General features: G+C 30.9%; 1 long non-coding RNA gene across 1 annotated transcript; it reads left to right on the forward strand.

Moving 5' to 3' along the window:
• The first annotated feature begins 9,231 nt into the window (after nucleotides 1–9,231).
• On the forward strand, nucleotides 9,232–9,970 carry LOC105123898 (uncharacterized). The gene is made up of 2 exons (XR_841965.1): nucleotides 9,232–9,368; nucleotides 9,464–9,970. It is a non-coding gene; the product is annotated as an uncharacterized LOC105123898 (long non-coding RNA).
• The last annotated feature ends 2,881 nt before the right edge of the window (nucleotides 9,971–12,851 follow it).

Genomic DNA, 12,851 nt, shown 5'->3' on the forward strand with positions numbered 1-12,851 from the left:
TGTTTTCTTGTCAAGTTATGAGGCATAATAGAATGTTTTCTTGTCAAGTTATGAGTGTTTTCTTGTCAAGTTATGAGGCATAATATTAACAATGCTTTGTGACAGTGAAAGTTTTGTCATAATAAGAAATGTGACAATGATAATAAAGGATAAATGAAGATTTTTTCATAAGTTTAAGAGCTCATTGTTTGGAGAAGTAGAGACTTCATCGAAGACATGGAGATTTTATATGGATATTTTATTTAAAGATATGAAGATTAATAATACCCTAGAGAAAAACATATGAAGGGAAAAAAATTCTTCATTGAAAAGTTCATAAGATCTATCTCAATATCATCTTTAAAAATTATCTAATCTCAGGCAATGAATAATGGATACGATGACCTTTTTTTAGGATTGCATTTTCTTAACAAATTATTAGAGGTAACTCTTAATAATAAATCTTTCTCTCTCTTTTTATATGGCACACTTGTCCTCGGTGTCACACCCATTTTCTTAGTAAGAAAGAAAAAGTTTTATTAGGTTTTCATGTGTTTGTGTTACTCATTGTATATGGGTGTTGCATAAATTATTTTTTCTTAATGACAGTTAATTCTTCAATATGAGTGGTGGCTAAAGGTATAGTCATGAGCTCAGGAATGTTAATTGAACATGAATGGATCTTTGTATGTTCTTTTTAGATACCTTAAGGTTGATCAATGGCTCTTGAGAGGTTTATAATTTTTTTTTATTAGAAACAAGGGTGTTATTCTCTTGTCATTCCTACTCCTTTTAATCAAATATGATTTTTCATTGCATGTTTCACTTTGAGAAGACTTTAGTCATGAAGAGTATATGATCATTTCTATAAAGAATAGTTGTAGACTCTACTAATCAAGGTTTTTATGGTAATAGATTCGAGTAGACTGTTCACATTGAGCATTTTTTTTATAAACCTTTATAGATATGCTCCACTACTCTTATCTTTTTGGTCATGTGATGACAAAAAACCTAGTTATGCCTTTTTTTACCTGGTATACTTATGCTTAAGCAGGAAATTAGTTTTGTATAAAAACTGTCAAAATCAAGGATAGAGTCAAGCCCTAATCTTCCACTTAATAATGGTGATATTCCTTTTCAAAAACTTGTATCGTTATTAATTTCATTTTACATCATAGTTTTTTTGGATATGAATAAAACTTGAAGAGATATCTAAAATGATAGCCATTCTTATGGTTGGGATTTGTTGAGGTTCTACGTTTTAATCTTTGAAGTTTACATATGTAGCATTCAATTTGGAGAGGGGTGGCTATTTTATAAGGTTGAGTATTCTCATTTCTACTTTTGTGCATGTTGTTTCTCGTAGTCCTTCAGAAACTAAGGTTATTTATATGCACTCAATAGTTTATATAATATAGTTTGATGTTGTATCACTCGTAGAGAGGATGGAAGAGTGTAAAGTTATTGTTGTTTGGCTACAATAACATTAGTAAGCACTCCTAAGTTATGGAAAAAACTTTTGGATGTGTCATAACTCATTTTTAGGTTACTTTTAATTTTTTTTTATCTCTTTTCCATTTTTTCTCTTTCAAAAATCAAAAATATATATTTTCACTAAAAAAATAAAATCCAAAAATAATAATAGTGAGGAGCGGATGTCAAAAACGTTTAAGAAAATAGTTAGAAATTGGTTGAGGATGTTCACAAATACAAATATTAAAATTTAGCAGTATATATTGGACTAGTGGAAGCCTTAGTGACAAATAAAATTCAATTTGATGAAAAAAAATTCAAAATCAAATGTGTATGAACTTAATTAAATTTTATTTAAGGTTTAATTGAATTTATAGAGGGTTTGATTGCAAAAAAAATAATTAGTTTTGAAGTCAATTTAGGTTTTAATTGAAAAAAATTAGAGTTCTAGGGTCAAATTATAATTTTTTAGAGTTAATTTGGTCAAATCAGGAGCTTAATTGCATAAATATTGAAGTTTGGTGGCCAATTAGGGACTTAATTGAAAAAATATGAAACCAAGGACTAAACTGAAAAAAACATGTAAATAAAGGGCCTGTAATTAATCGAATTGTGGGCCAAATTAAATAAATTAAAAGTGTATTGATCAATTGAGGGTCAAATTGCATACATTAAAGACCAAGGGCTAAAGTGAAAAAAATGACTAGCTTTAAGGCCTACAATTGAATTTGACAGAGATATAATTGAATTGATTTTTACAATCAAAATTGCAATTGAGGACTTGATTGAACAAATCACAATTTGAGAATGGATGTGAACTTTAACATGTTTTTACCGCTTTTTTCTTTTAAATAAAATGATGTGTTTTGTCCAAATTAGCGTAATTTCATCCACTGTTTATTAAAAAAAGGCTCAAAACAATGTCATTTTGAAATAAGTTTTATTTTTCTCCTAAACACGTGAGTTAGGGAATAAGATTTTTTTTTTCCATTGCTTTTTTCTCCCTCTTTCTCCAAAAAGCATAAAAAAGATACCAACCATAACCCTACTTGTATAAATTCTGACCTGTGACTTACCACGGGACAATGAAAAACAGAAGGGACCTACCTCTCAAGTGGTTTTTAAGGTGATTGCACAGCAGCCGTCCTTTACCATTCTTCCCCTATTTTTGCATATAAATACAGGGAAAGAGAGAGTATAAAAAGGGATGACCTAGAAAATCGACAAAAAAAAAGACCTGAAATGAAGAAAGAAAGGAAGAATAAAAACAAACAAAGAGTAAAAAAACAGGAGATGAAATAGGGAGAACTGTTCATCGTCATCGACAATAGTGCTGCTTGGAACCACCACCACTAATGAGCACCATCATGAGCCTTCACAACAGCCATAGCAAGTCAGTTCCCTTGCCTCTCTCTTCTTCCTTCTTCTCATTCTCTGCTTCATCTCCCTTTGCTTTTTTTTTTTTTTCATGGAGAACATGAGCAATTCACGTTTTGCATCAACCTTCTTCTCATTCTCTGCTTCATCTCCCTTTGCTTTTTTTTTTCATGAAGAACATGAGCAATTCACGTTTTGCATCAAATAAAAATAATTAGCTGGTTACTGTGATGTGCATAATAACCAGTTAATTATAGTTTTGGGGCCTATGCTGACCCATTTTTTTATGTTGGGTCGATGCTAGCTCATTCCAATTTAAAAAATTAAAAAAAAATATTAGTGATTTTCTCATGTTTTTTTTGTTTTATCCATTTTGGTTAATATCAATTCATATTTTTACATCGTAAAAATACAAATTTGGTATTAAAATACACAATATTCATCAAAATATTAGAAGATTAAAAAAATATTTTTATTTTCACACATATGGCCAAGTCTCTCAAGGCTAAAAAGCCCATATTGTATTTTCATATGACGAAGAAAACTTCAAAAAAAAAATTGTTTTGGTATGCATTTTAGATTTAATAACTAGTTTATCAAAGTCACGAGAATTTGATCAATATTTTAAAATTTTCAAAAGAATAGTTTTTTTTAATATAAAAGATTATGAATTTATACATAAAATATATTCCTGATATTAAAAAGGTATTTCTCTTAACAACATAGAATAGTTGGTTTTACTCGATAAATAAGGATCTCTTTATAAAGGAAGATTTTTTTTAAACCGTAGACAACCGATAATTAGAAACCATAATAAGACTTTAGATTTTATCAGATAATAAAACAATATAGCTCACCTGAGGTAGAGTATAATTAGAGTGCTAATACATTTTCTTTATACAATCAATCTCCGTACTTGATTTCTAAGATCAATTAGGATTCTTAGTGATCAGAATACTAGGTGATGACTTCTATTTAAATTTTTCACTGATAAAAAACAAAAATTCATTGTCTTCTTATACTTGTTAGATAAACACTACAATATATTTGAGGGTAAAACAATCGTCGCGACATCGCGTCCATACATGTGACAGGATGATATGTAAAATGGAAATTAACTAGTTTTTGTTCAAGGTCCCCATAATCAACATCACTAATAAAGTCATAAAAACTTCAAAGTGGATTGATGTTTTTCATGGTTGCCTTTAGGATAAGGTGTCTAGGCTTTGTTATTCTTTATTATTCTGTAAAACAAGTCTTTTATCAAGATAAGGGATTTTTTAAAACTTAAGTTAATAATTGTAGGAGGGAACAAGAATGAAGAGTATAAGAGGTGTTTATTGTGATGGTTGTGTGTTGTATGATATACTATCTAATGATCCTATGTGAGGATGTCTTCAGGTAGTTATATCCATTAGCCATCGAAAATTATGTGTTTTACTTGATAAAGAGTACGATAACTTACATATATCTTCAAAGAAAAAAATCATCATGTTGTCATTGTATATCGTTTTTCCTAACCAATAAAAATAAAAATACAATGTATATAACAGATAAAATGATTTGATTACATGGATTATAGTAAGCAAATAGAAAAATATTCTTCTTACCAAGACACGAGCCAATTATATGATTTGTACAAGAGTTGAACTGTAAAAAAACTTATAGGTTGTGATTGCTTTTAGAACGAGCAATTAAGTGACACAACACTAACTTCTTAGTGGTCAACCTTGTACTATCATATCTTCCAATGTTGATTTTTTAGGAACTTACATGGGATTGAGATTCAGTCTTAGAATAACTAGGGGATGAATTGATACCTATATAACATGGTGGTTTGTTGTTGGGACAAGGCTCGAACAAATTAGTGGACAACGTTATCCACTTGGTCTAGGTCAAGGCCATGACTTAAAGATACGGTTATCCATTTAAGTTAAGTTTTATTAATGAAAAACAAGCTATCCATTTATTTTATTTGTTTATTTGTTTGCCCTCTCATTTTTTAAATGGTAAGTTTTCATCTTAACCCGAGTAATCAAATATTCATTGAGTTATATGCTCTATAACATGTGAAATAATCATTGTGTTAATGTTGATAAACTTTGATTTGGAGTACGAAATGTATTTTGTAACTTTTTGAGAATGTAGGAGAGGTTAAGTTTCAATGTGATTTTTGCTTAGTAATGCATGAAAGTAATTTTAAGCAAAAAAAATTGAAATTTTAGACAAATAATATTTTGGCCACAACCAATAACACCCTTCAATTAACTCCGCGTTATCAATGGAGACTAATCACCAACTTTGACACTGAGGAGATTTCAATGCAAGTGAGAAAGAAAACAAAAGAAAGTCCCTGGCCATGGTTTGCTAGGCCATCCTAAATTCGTCCACATCAATGGAGTGTAAATGAGCAACACAGGCATGTGATCTTGCACCCTTCTTGTACCTCTCAAATTGTCCCAGCAGCGCCAGAAAATAATAACCAGTAAAATGCCAGAAATCTTGACATGGACCTAAAACCAGAACCCAGCAGGAGCGACCATTATTGTGATTGTTTCTTGCACCCTTTCCTTAAGTCTAAAAACCACGAAGGGCCCAAATGAGTCCCAAAAGCAGAGCAAACGTGATGGACCATTGCTCTTTCTCGTGTTAATCACCATTGCTCTTTCCCAGCTCATCGTGAATGGCACGTGATGGACCACGGGCTCCAACACCGACTTGTGCCGGACCATGACATATTCGTACCACTCGCTCTCTCATAGGCTCACTTTCAAGGCTGATTAGGGGTGATTAGCGTCTAATCATGCCGGCCAGTCTGCCTAGGGTCGTCTTCCCTCCGACTCGACGACGCAGGAGTTCAATCGGGAGAATGGGGCATGGCCCTCAACAGCTACGCGAGAGTGGTCACAAGCTTCCCACCTAGTCTCCATATCTCGAGGTTGGTCATGGTTTTGGGTTACATGCAGCCCCCATTGTCAATTATATTATCTCCATGACAGACCAGCATCTAGATTGAAGCATGATTTGTGAACAGAAATTGTCGTCATTAATGGTCGCTAAGTCAACAAATTCAAGGAAAATTTAGATACAAAGAACCAAGTTATAAGTGTAAGAACATTAATTATTTCCAATTCATGTTTTATTCAAAGTTCAATTCCATTAAACTTCAATATGCTTTTTCAATAATTTTAATTTTAACAAAAACTATTCTAATATTCACAATCACAATAATTTAATTACCTTTTTTAAAATCACATAAACTAATTATCCAACAACATAAATATTTTTGAAAAGGAAAAGGTGTAGAGGTAATACTTGAAATTGGTTTTTATCATTGTGTAACCCATTGTATTAAAACTTTTTGAAGAGGTGTAGAGGTAATACTTGAAATTGGTGTTTATCATTGTGTAACCCATTGTATTAAAAAAAATTAGTTTTTTAATTTAAAATTATTTCTAAGTTTTTGAATTGTTTTGACATATTAATATTAAAAATAATTAAGTTTTTGAATTGTTTTGATATATTAATATTAAAAATAAATTAATAAATAAAAAATATTTAAAAAACAATATCTACTAAATCTTAACTCAAACCCCATCTCTGTCAGCTCTAGCAAGTGGCAAGTGGCTGTATGATGACGGAGCTAATTTTGTAAAGGCGCTCTTGCTTGAAGTGACAAGCGTATCCTGTAGAGTGATGAAAAAGCCCAACCTCTGCAGTTCTCATCCTTTTAGTGGGCCAAAATCACTTGCGTGGATTGGATGGTTCTAATTGTTAGGTCTCTGAGGAGAATTGAAGGGCCCCCAACTCCCAGTGAAATACAAATTTTAGATCATTAGAACTAAGAATTCAAGGGCCCTCAAATCCCCTGCTACGAGCAATGAAAAGGGTGGCAAAGCTCTGTGACATATGGTGGAGAATTACCTTAACGAGGTTGCTAGTTGTTACCTTGCGGACCCCCGCACCGCACCCGTATGGTCGACAAGTGTAATAAGGCTGCCACCGGGGCCATTCCCAAATTTACTCGCTCAAGGAGTTTTCACCCACTACCATCAGTCCACTGTTCCCCCTCTTTTGACATGCTGCTCTATGAATATCTTGGTAAATGAAGGGTTTTTTTTTTTTTAACAGACAGTAGCCACGAAAAAAGATAAAAAAAAACTAATATTGATATATGAAAAAAAAATCAGTAAGTCTTACGTTGATCTGAATAAAATTTAATATTATTTGCATTTATTATAAAATTAAATATCAAATAGGTAAATTGATGGTTATAAAATTTATAATACTTTCTTGAAAGGCAATATTATTCCAGACTAGCCATATACTTGAGCTTGTATAGAAAGATAAAAGCTTTTAAATATTTTTTTGTAAAAAAATTCCAATAATCAGCACAAATAATTGATATAATATGTTATCCAAACATCTAGAAAAACATCTATTAATTCTCCATCATGATAAAATTCTCATTCAAATATTCCAAGTAACAATGAATGAAAAGATGGACGGTGTTCTCAGTAGCTCTAATATAAAAATTGCAAGTTGCTTGAGCCTCCAACACTAATAATAACGAAGCAAGAAACTCTTTATGCTGAGTTTTAATAGTGATAAACTTTATTGGATTCTTGAAGAGCAAATCTTTAACCAAACATTTGCTTGAAAGTGAAGATCCCCTTTAATTAAATTATAGTTTGTTCGATCAAAGCACCGAAAAGTTGTCATTTGATCAGTGTTGGCTATCTGAATTTTCTAGAAAAGAAAGTTGCTGTCAAGAAAAAAGATTTCGATTCTAAACTCAAAACATATCGGGAAATCTTAAACTCACTCCAAAATGAAGAACATGGAATAAATTAACACAATATAAATCAAAGGCAAAAATGCCAAGCTGAATTCTACAATATTCTGTGAGTGATAAGAATTTGTCGGCAAGAACGAAATTCGCACCTTCTTTCATGGTAAATAGCTTGTACATCAACAAAAACTAAGTTCTATGTTTTGATACGACTCATTGTAATTTAGCCGCATTATTTTCTTATAATTAACCTTTGTTAATGTCAATGTCTTAAGTGCTACTAATTTGCAAGATTAGTCATGTTTAGTGTTTGCTCATAGTGAGGGCAAGGAGGGTCCATTAAGCAGATTGTCCACGTGATTTTTTTGTACAAGCATTGCTTATCAGCTCATCCGAAAATCATCGGAGCCTCCATCAATGTCGGTTTTTCTCCCTCCATTAATCAATGCTTTGTTTTCTGCATGATTAATTAGTTCAAGAAGAAATCTCCAGTGAATTAATCATGTGAACAAAAGTAAATTAAGGTAGTAAGCACGAGATATACATGTTCTCTAGGTCAGAGAGTTTGCTTTGAGGTATAGCAGAACGAGGGCCCAGAAATCTGACATGCTTGAAGCTGTTCCCTTATCCCTTGAGCGTAATAAATTCAATCCACCACTGCGCTATGATTTGCTGCCTCTCTATTATAAGCTTGACAACAAATGAATAATACAAGAAAGAAGAAAAGTGCGATTATTGTCATGAGGGTTTGGATGATTTGCACTATTAATAATCAACAAAAAGTGAGCACAAAGTTCCTGTGCTCCTCTTATTACAATGAATTTGATAGCATGAAGCTTGGATAATTAGACAATTAAATTCTATGGGGCTGGCTATCTAATCATGCTTTTCAGCTACATCAAGGAATCACAGGCAGCCTTGGGCACCAGTACTTTGCGAAATTTCTTAGCTAGTATCTTGAATAAATAAATAAATAAAAGAACGTCTAGGGCCCTAGCAGAGTCTTCGGGCCCTGGCCTCCATAGCTAGAACAAGTATCGTTGTTCAGAATCACCCCTTTTCTCCAGCAAACCATCCTTTTATTTATTTATTTATTTCTCTTAATCACGAACAAAAAGTATTTGAAGTCAGGTCTCATATATCAAGACCAAGGTCGAAAAGGTAGCCTTATCAAATAGATTTTTCCAACAATTGGATGAAAAATTCGATCTCTTGTGAGAAAGGGACAAGAGCATCTGGATATTGATTTACATGAAATCACTCAGTGGCGAAAAATCAAAAAAAGTTTTAAATTAAAAATAATAATAATAATTTAAAGCGACGTTAAGTGAGTGAGTACAAAGTAAAACAAACACGAAGTGAAAAGATGAAATGCACCTACCTAATACCGATTATACTTAAAAGTGAGCCCCTCGGACCTCAACTGATGCATTTCTAGCCTTCAACAGAAGGCTCTTGTCTATGCTAGCATGAAACAGCAGGGAGACATCGATTTTGACACTTACAAGACCGCATTTGCTCACGTAGAATTACTACAAAAATTTAGGTCACCGTCGGTTGCAACATTGTCCAAGCATGTTGGCATCAAAGTACTAGTCTACCTCTATATAAGAGATCATCAGTTTGAAGAGGCTACACAGATTAACACCTAAACCAGAAAGAAGTCCTAGGATGGCAAAGATTTCACGCAACCATCTTGTTCTCGTAGCTTTTTTCCTGCTTTGCTTTGCTTCCACCTGTGCTAGAGGTATTTTTCTATGTCTCTGATGATCTTTAAAAGTTGTGAAGTTCTGATATTGTAAAGTATTCCTTAATTGGTTTCCTTTTCTCTTGTATTTCCAGCAGCAAGGACTTTGCGAGAGGTTAACAATCATGAAGTAGAGAAGAAGGACCATAATAATCTGTTTCCATCAAAAGAAAATGGGTTACATGATGTGGATGAACTAGCTGGGATGGACTACACCCCAGCAAGTAAGAAGCCTCCAATCCATAACTAAAATGGAAAAATTTTGGTTGAGCTACTATAAGAGTTTAGCCTATTCTTGTACCTACACTTCTATATATGATTTTGAGCTTAATAATTAATATAGCTTTGTAGCTAGTGCCTAGCAGATACATTTTAATATATAGATGGGGCAAATACTGCACTATATTAATTACTCTGTGGTTATTTAGAGCGTAACTTGCAATACATGTTGCACTAGGGGGGGTTCCGTGTATGGAAATTGATCTTTTGTCACTTAGGTTATATCAAGGCATAAAGTTAGCTGACTTGTAGCATGATATACAGATGTATCTGCTATGCTTGTAATACCTTGGTTATGAAATCCAAGTGCAATTTTCTTTTCTTTTTGTTTTTTTTCTGTACCTCTGGAGGACTCTTAATTCATTGGTTTGAACAACGTACTCCCATATAAATTCCTGACATTTTCCGATTTTCTTTGTAACAAAATGGATGATAATATTAAGTAAGAAAGCAGAACCATAACGTACAGAAATATTTGATGAGAGGCAAAAGAATTATGATCTCATATGATCAGAGAGACTGTTGAAGACTTTTCACAATGTAATACAGACATTTAGTAAGAGATCAAAAGCCGTGAACTATGAAGCTGCCATGGCTGTGTATGTTATTTCAACTCATCTGTTTGTTTAGTTTCTGATCGGCAATGGTAATTATAAACTAGAAGGTGAGGCATGGATGCATTCTATATATCTATTTTCTTTTTTTCTTGACTGGATATATGGATGCACATGCACTTAATGAGGGTATGTAGTCAGGCCGGGAGTCAGGAATTTTTTCTACCTTGAACTATTAAATGCATATATAAATTTTTTTTAAAATCAATTATTAATTTATATATATAAATTTTTGAAGTTTATAGTAAAATTTTAATTCAAATATACTATCTAAAATATTAAAAAATAAATTTAAAAGTACATAAAATTAAAGGGAAAGTAAAAATAAACCTACTATTAAAATTATATTCTTCGATATTTTGTGAAATATAATTTATCTATAATCAAATATAAATCGATTTCAACTAGGATAAAATAACAATCTCATGTCAACTGAAAAAATAAAGTAATTAAATTTTTTTCCTCTCTCAATTTTCCTTCCCTTCTCTTGATTCTTTCTTAATTAGATTAATATTTTATAAATTAGATTTTATAAATTTACAAAGTTATTCTCTTACTTTTTTATTTTTTTTCTTTAGATTTATTTTATATTTTTCCCTAACTTTTCTCTTTTTCTCTCTCGCTTTTTCTTTTATTTCTTTGCCTATTATGCTTTTACAGTTGAGAACATATAAAAAAAAGAAAAAATTGATTTATTTTATTTTTCAATGACAAATAAATATTTTATTCTTAATGAGTTGTTCTACTTTGATTTTGACGATTATTTTTTGTTGACACTATCAAGCTTCGCTTATCTTAAAATTTAACTAGATTTTATTTAATATATTTTAAGATTTCTTATAAAATTTAAGTTCAATTTGATAGTCAAATTGAAAATTACTTCTAATAATATAAAACTAGTCAAATTTTTATTAAATTTTTGAATTTCTCAAAAAAATCTAAAATTTTAACTCAAGTTAAAGCATTATATTAGGAGACTCCACGTAAATTTTTAAATTTGTTTAATAACTCAATCAATAATTATAAATTTTTTTATATAAAATTATTTAATAAAATCTTAACTTGATCTATAACACATTCAAACCTTTACCATGCCTCCGCCCTCGTATGTAGTGAATTCCCGATCTGGAGCCTTGAAAGGATGAATCTTCAATGCATTGCTAGGTTGAAGCCAAGTTCTAAATCAAGTCACTGTCCAGAATTCTAGAAACCGCCCCTGTGAAATTTCTACAATAAAAACACTATTTGCACCTTTCATATGCTTAAGCTTAAACTTATCGACAGTTCTCTCTTAGCTCATCATGGGAGAATTAGGTGAAAATCAACTTAGGAAGTGCGAGAAACAGTGAGGAAGAGTAACTAAAGCCAATTCAATGGTGAGGCTGCGGTGCAACGTATTCAATGCAGTAAAATAATAAATCTATCTAGAATTAAAAGCATTAAAATCGATGGAATTAGAAACTCTTGGTGAAGCCACCGAGGATTACAAGTAGATTGCCATATATGATCCATGTTTACCCTATTTTCTTCAATTTGAAATTGTCTACGTCCGTTCCTTTGAATTCTTTTTTCAATTAATTTTGGTTTGGTTTAATGAGAAGTACTTGTTAGGCATTATTAAGGTTCATGTATTTATTTATCCATGAGTGTTATAAAATTGAATTTCACAAATTTAAAAAAAAAAGTAAAATAATCTAGTTGTGCACCCACAATTCTACATAAAAAAATTGATTTGAGTATCCAAAAATTATAAAAATTTTATATTTAGTTTAATTTGGATCCTTCAATGCTTGAAGGGCTTATGGATTGACCGAATTTGGCCAGAATTTGATGCATCAATGGATGAATATTTTTGTTGTTTTGTGCTTTATAAAAAAATATGTTTATTTTTTGTTAACATGAGTATTTAAACTAACTTACATGCATCTCAACTAATTTTATGAATTTTAAAATTAATGATAATATAAATTTTTAATAATCCTGAAATTCAATAATCCTGAAATTTATGAGATTCAACGATAATATAAATTTTCAATAATCCTGAAATTTATGAGATTCAAATAAATAATTTTTAAGAAGTAAACTTAAAATATAAGCAATTAAATTACACCGCTCAGAATTAAGTCTTTTATTATTAAAAAAATCCTCCAACACTTAAATGAGTAAATATAAAAATAAAAATGGTTATGCCTCCAAGAACCATATATTAAAAAGAAGAAAAAAAAATTAAAAGCCATATTCATTCTCTACAAGTTCCTTAAAAAATTAAAAGTAATTTTTAATTTGATGAAAAAATAAAATTAATACATTAATTCAAAATAAAAGCTTTTCTCCATAAGAAAAAAAATAAAGAAACACATTTATAAAATATAAATATTCTAGAATAGAAAAAAAATCCTTATTTGGTCTATGTTGAAAATAATAAAAGGAATGGTCGTAAGATATTAGGTGAATTACAAGAGATCTTTATTTTTACAGTAGAGGATTTTGAAAAAACAATCTCTTTTATGTTTTTAATTTTTTTAGAGAATAAAAGAATATTTTAAAAAAAGTACATATCCAGTAAAATAAGTTTTTATTTTCAATTAAT

Source organism: Populus euphratica, unplaced genomic scaffold (assembly GCF_000495115.2).
Source record: "Populus euphratica unplaced genomic scaffold, PopEup_1.0 scaffold12.1, whole genome shotgun sequence".
Lineage (NCBI taxonomy): Eukaryota > Viridiplantae > Streptophyta > Magnoliopsida > Malpighiales > Salicaceae > Populus > Populus euphratica.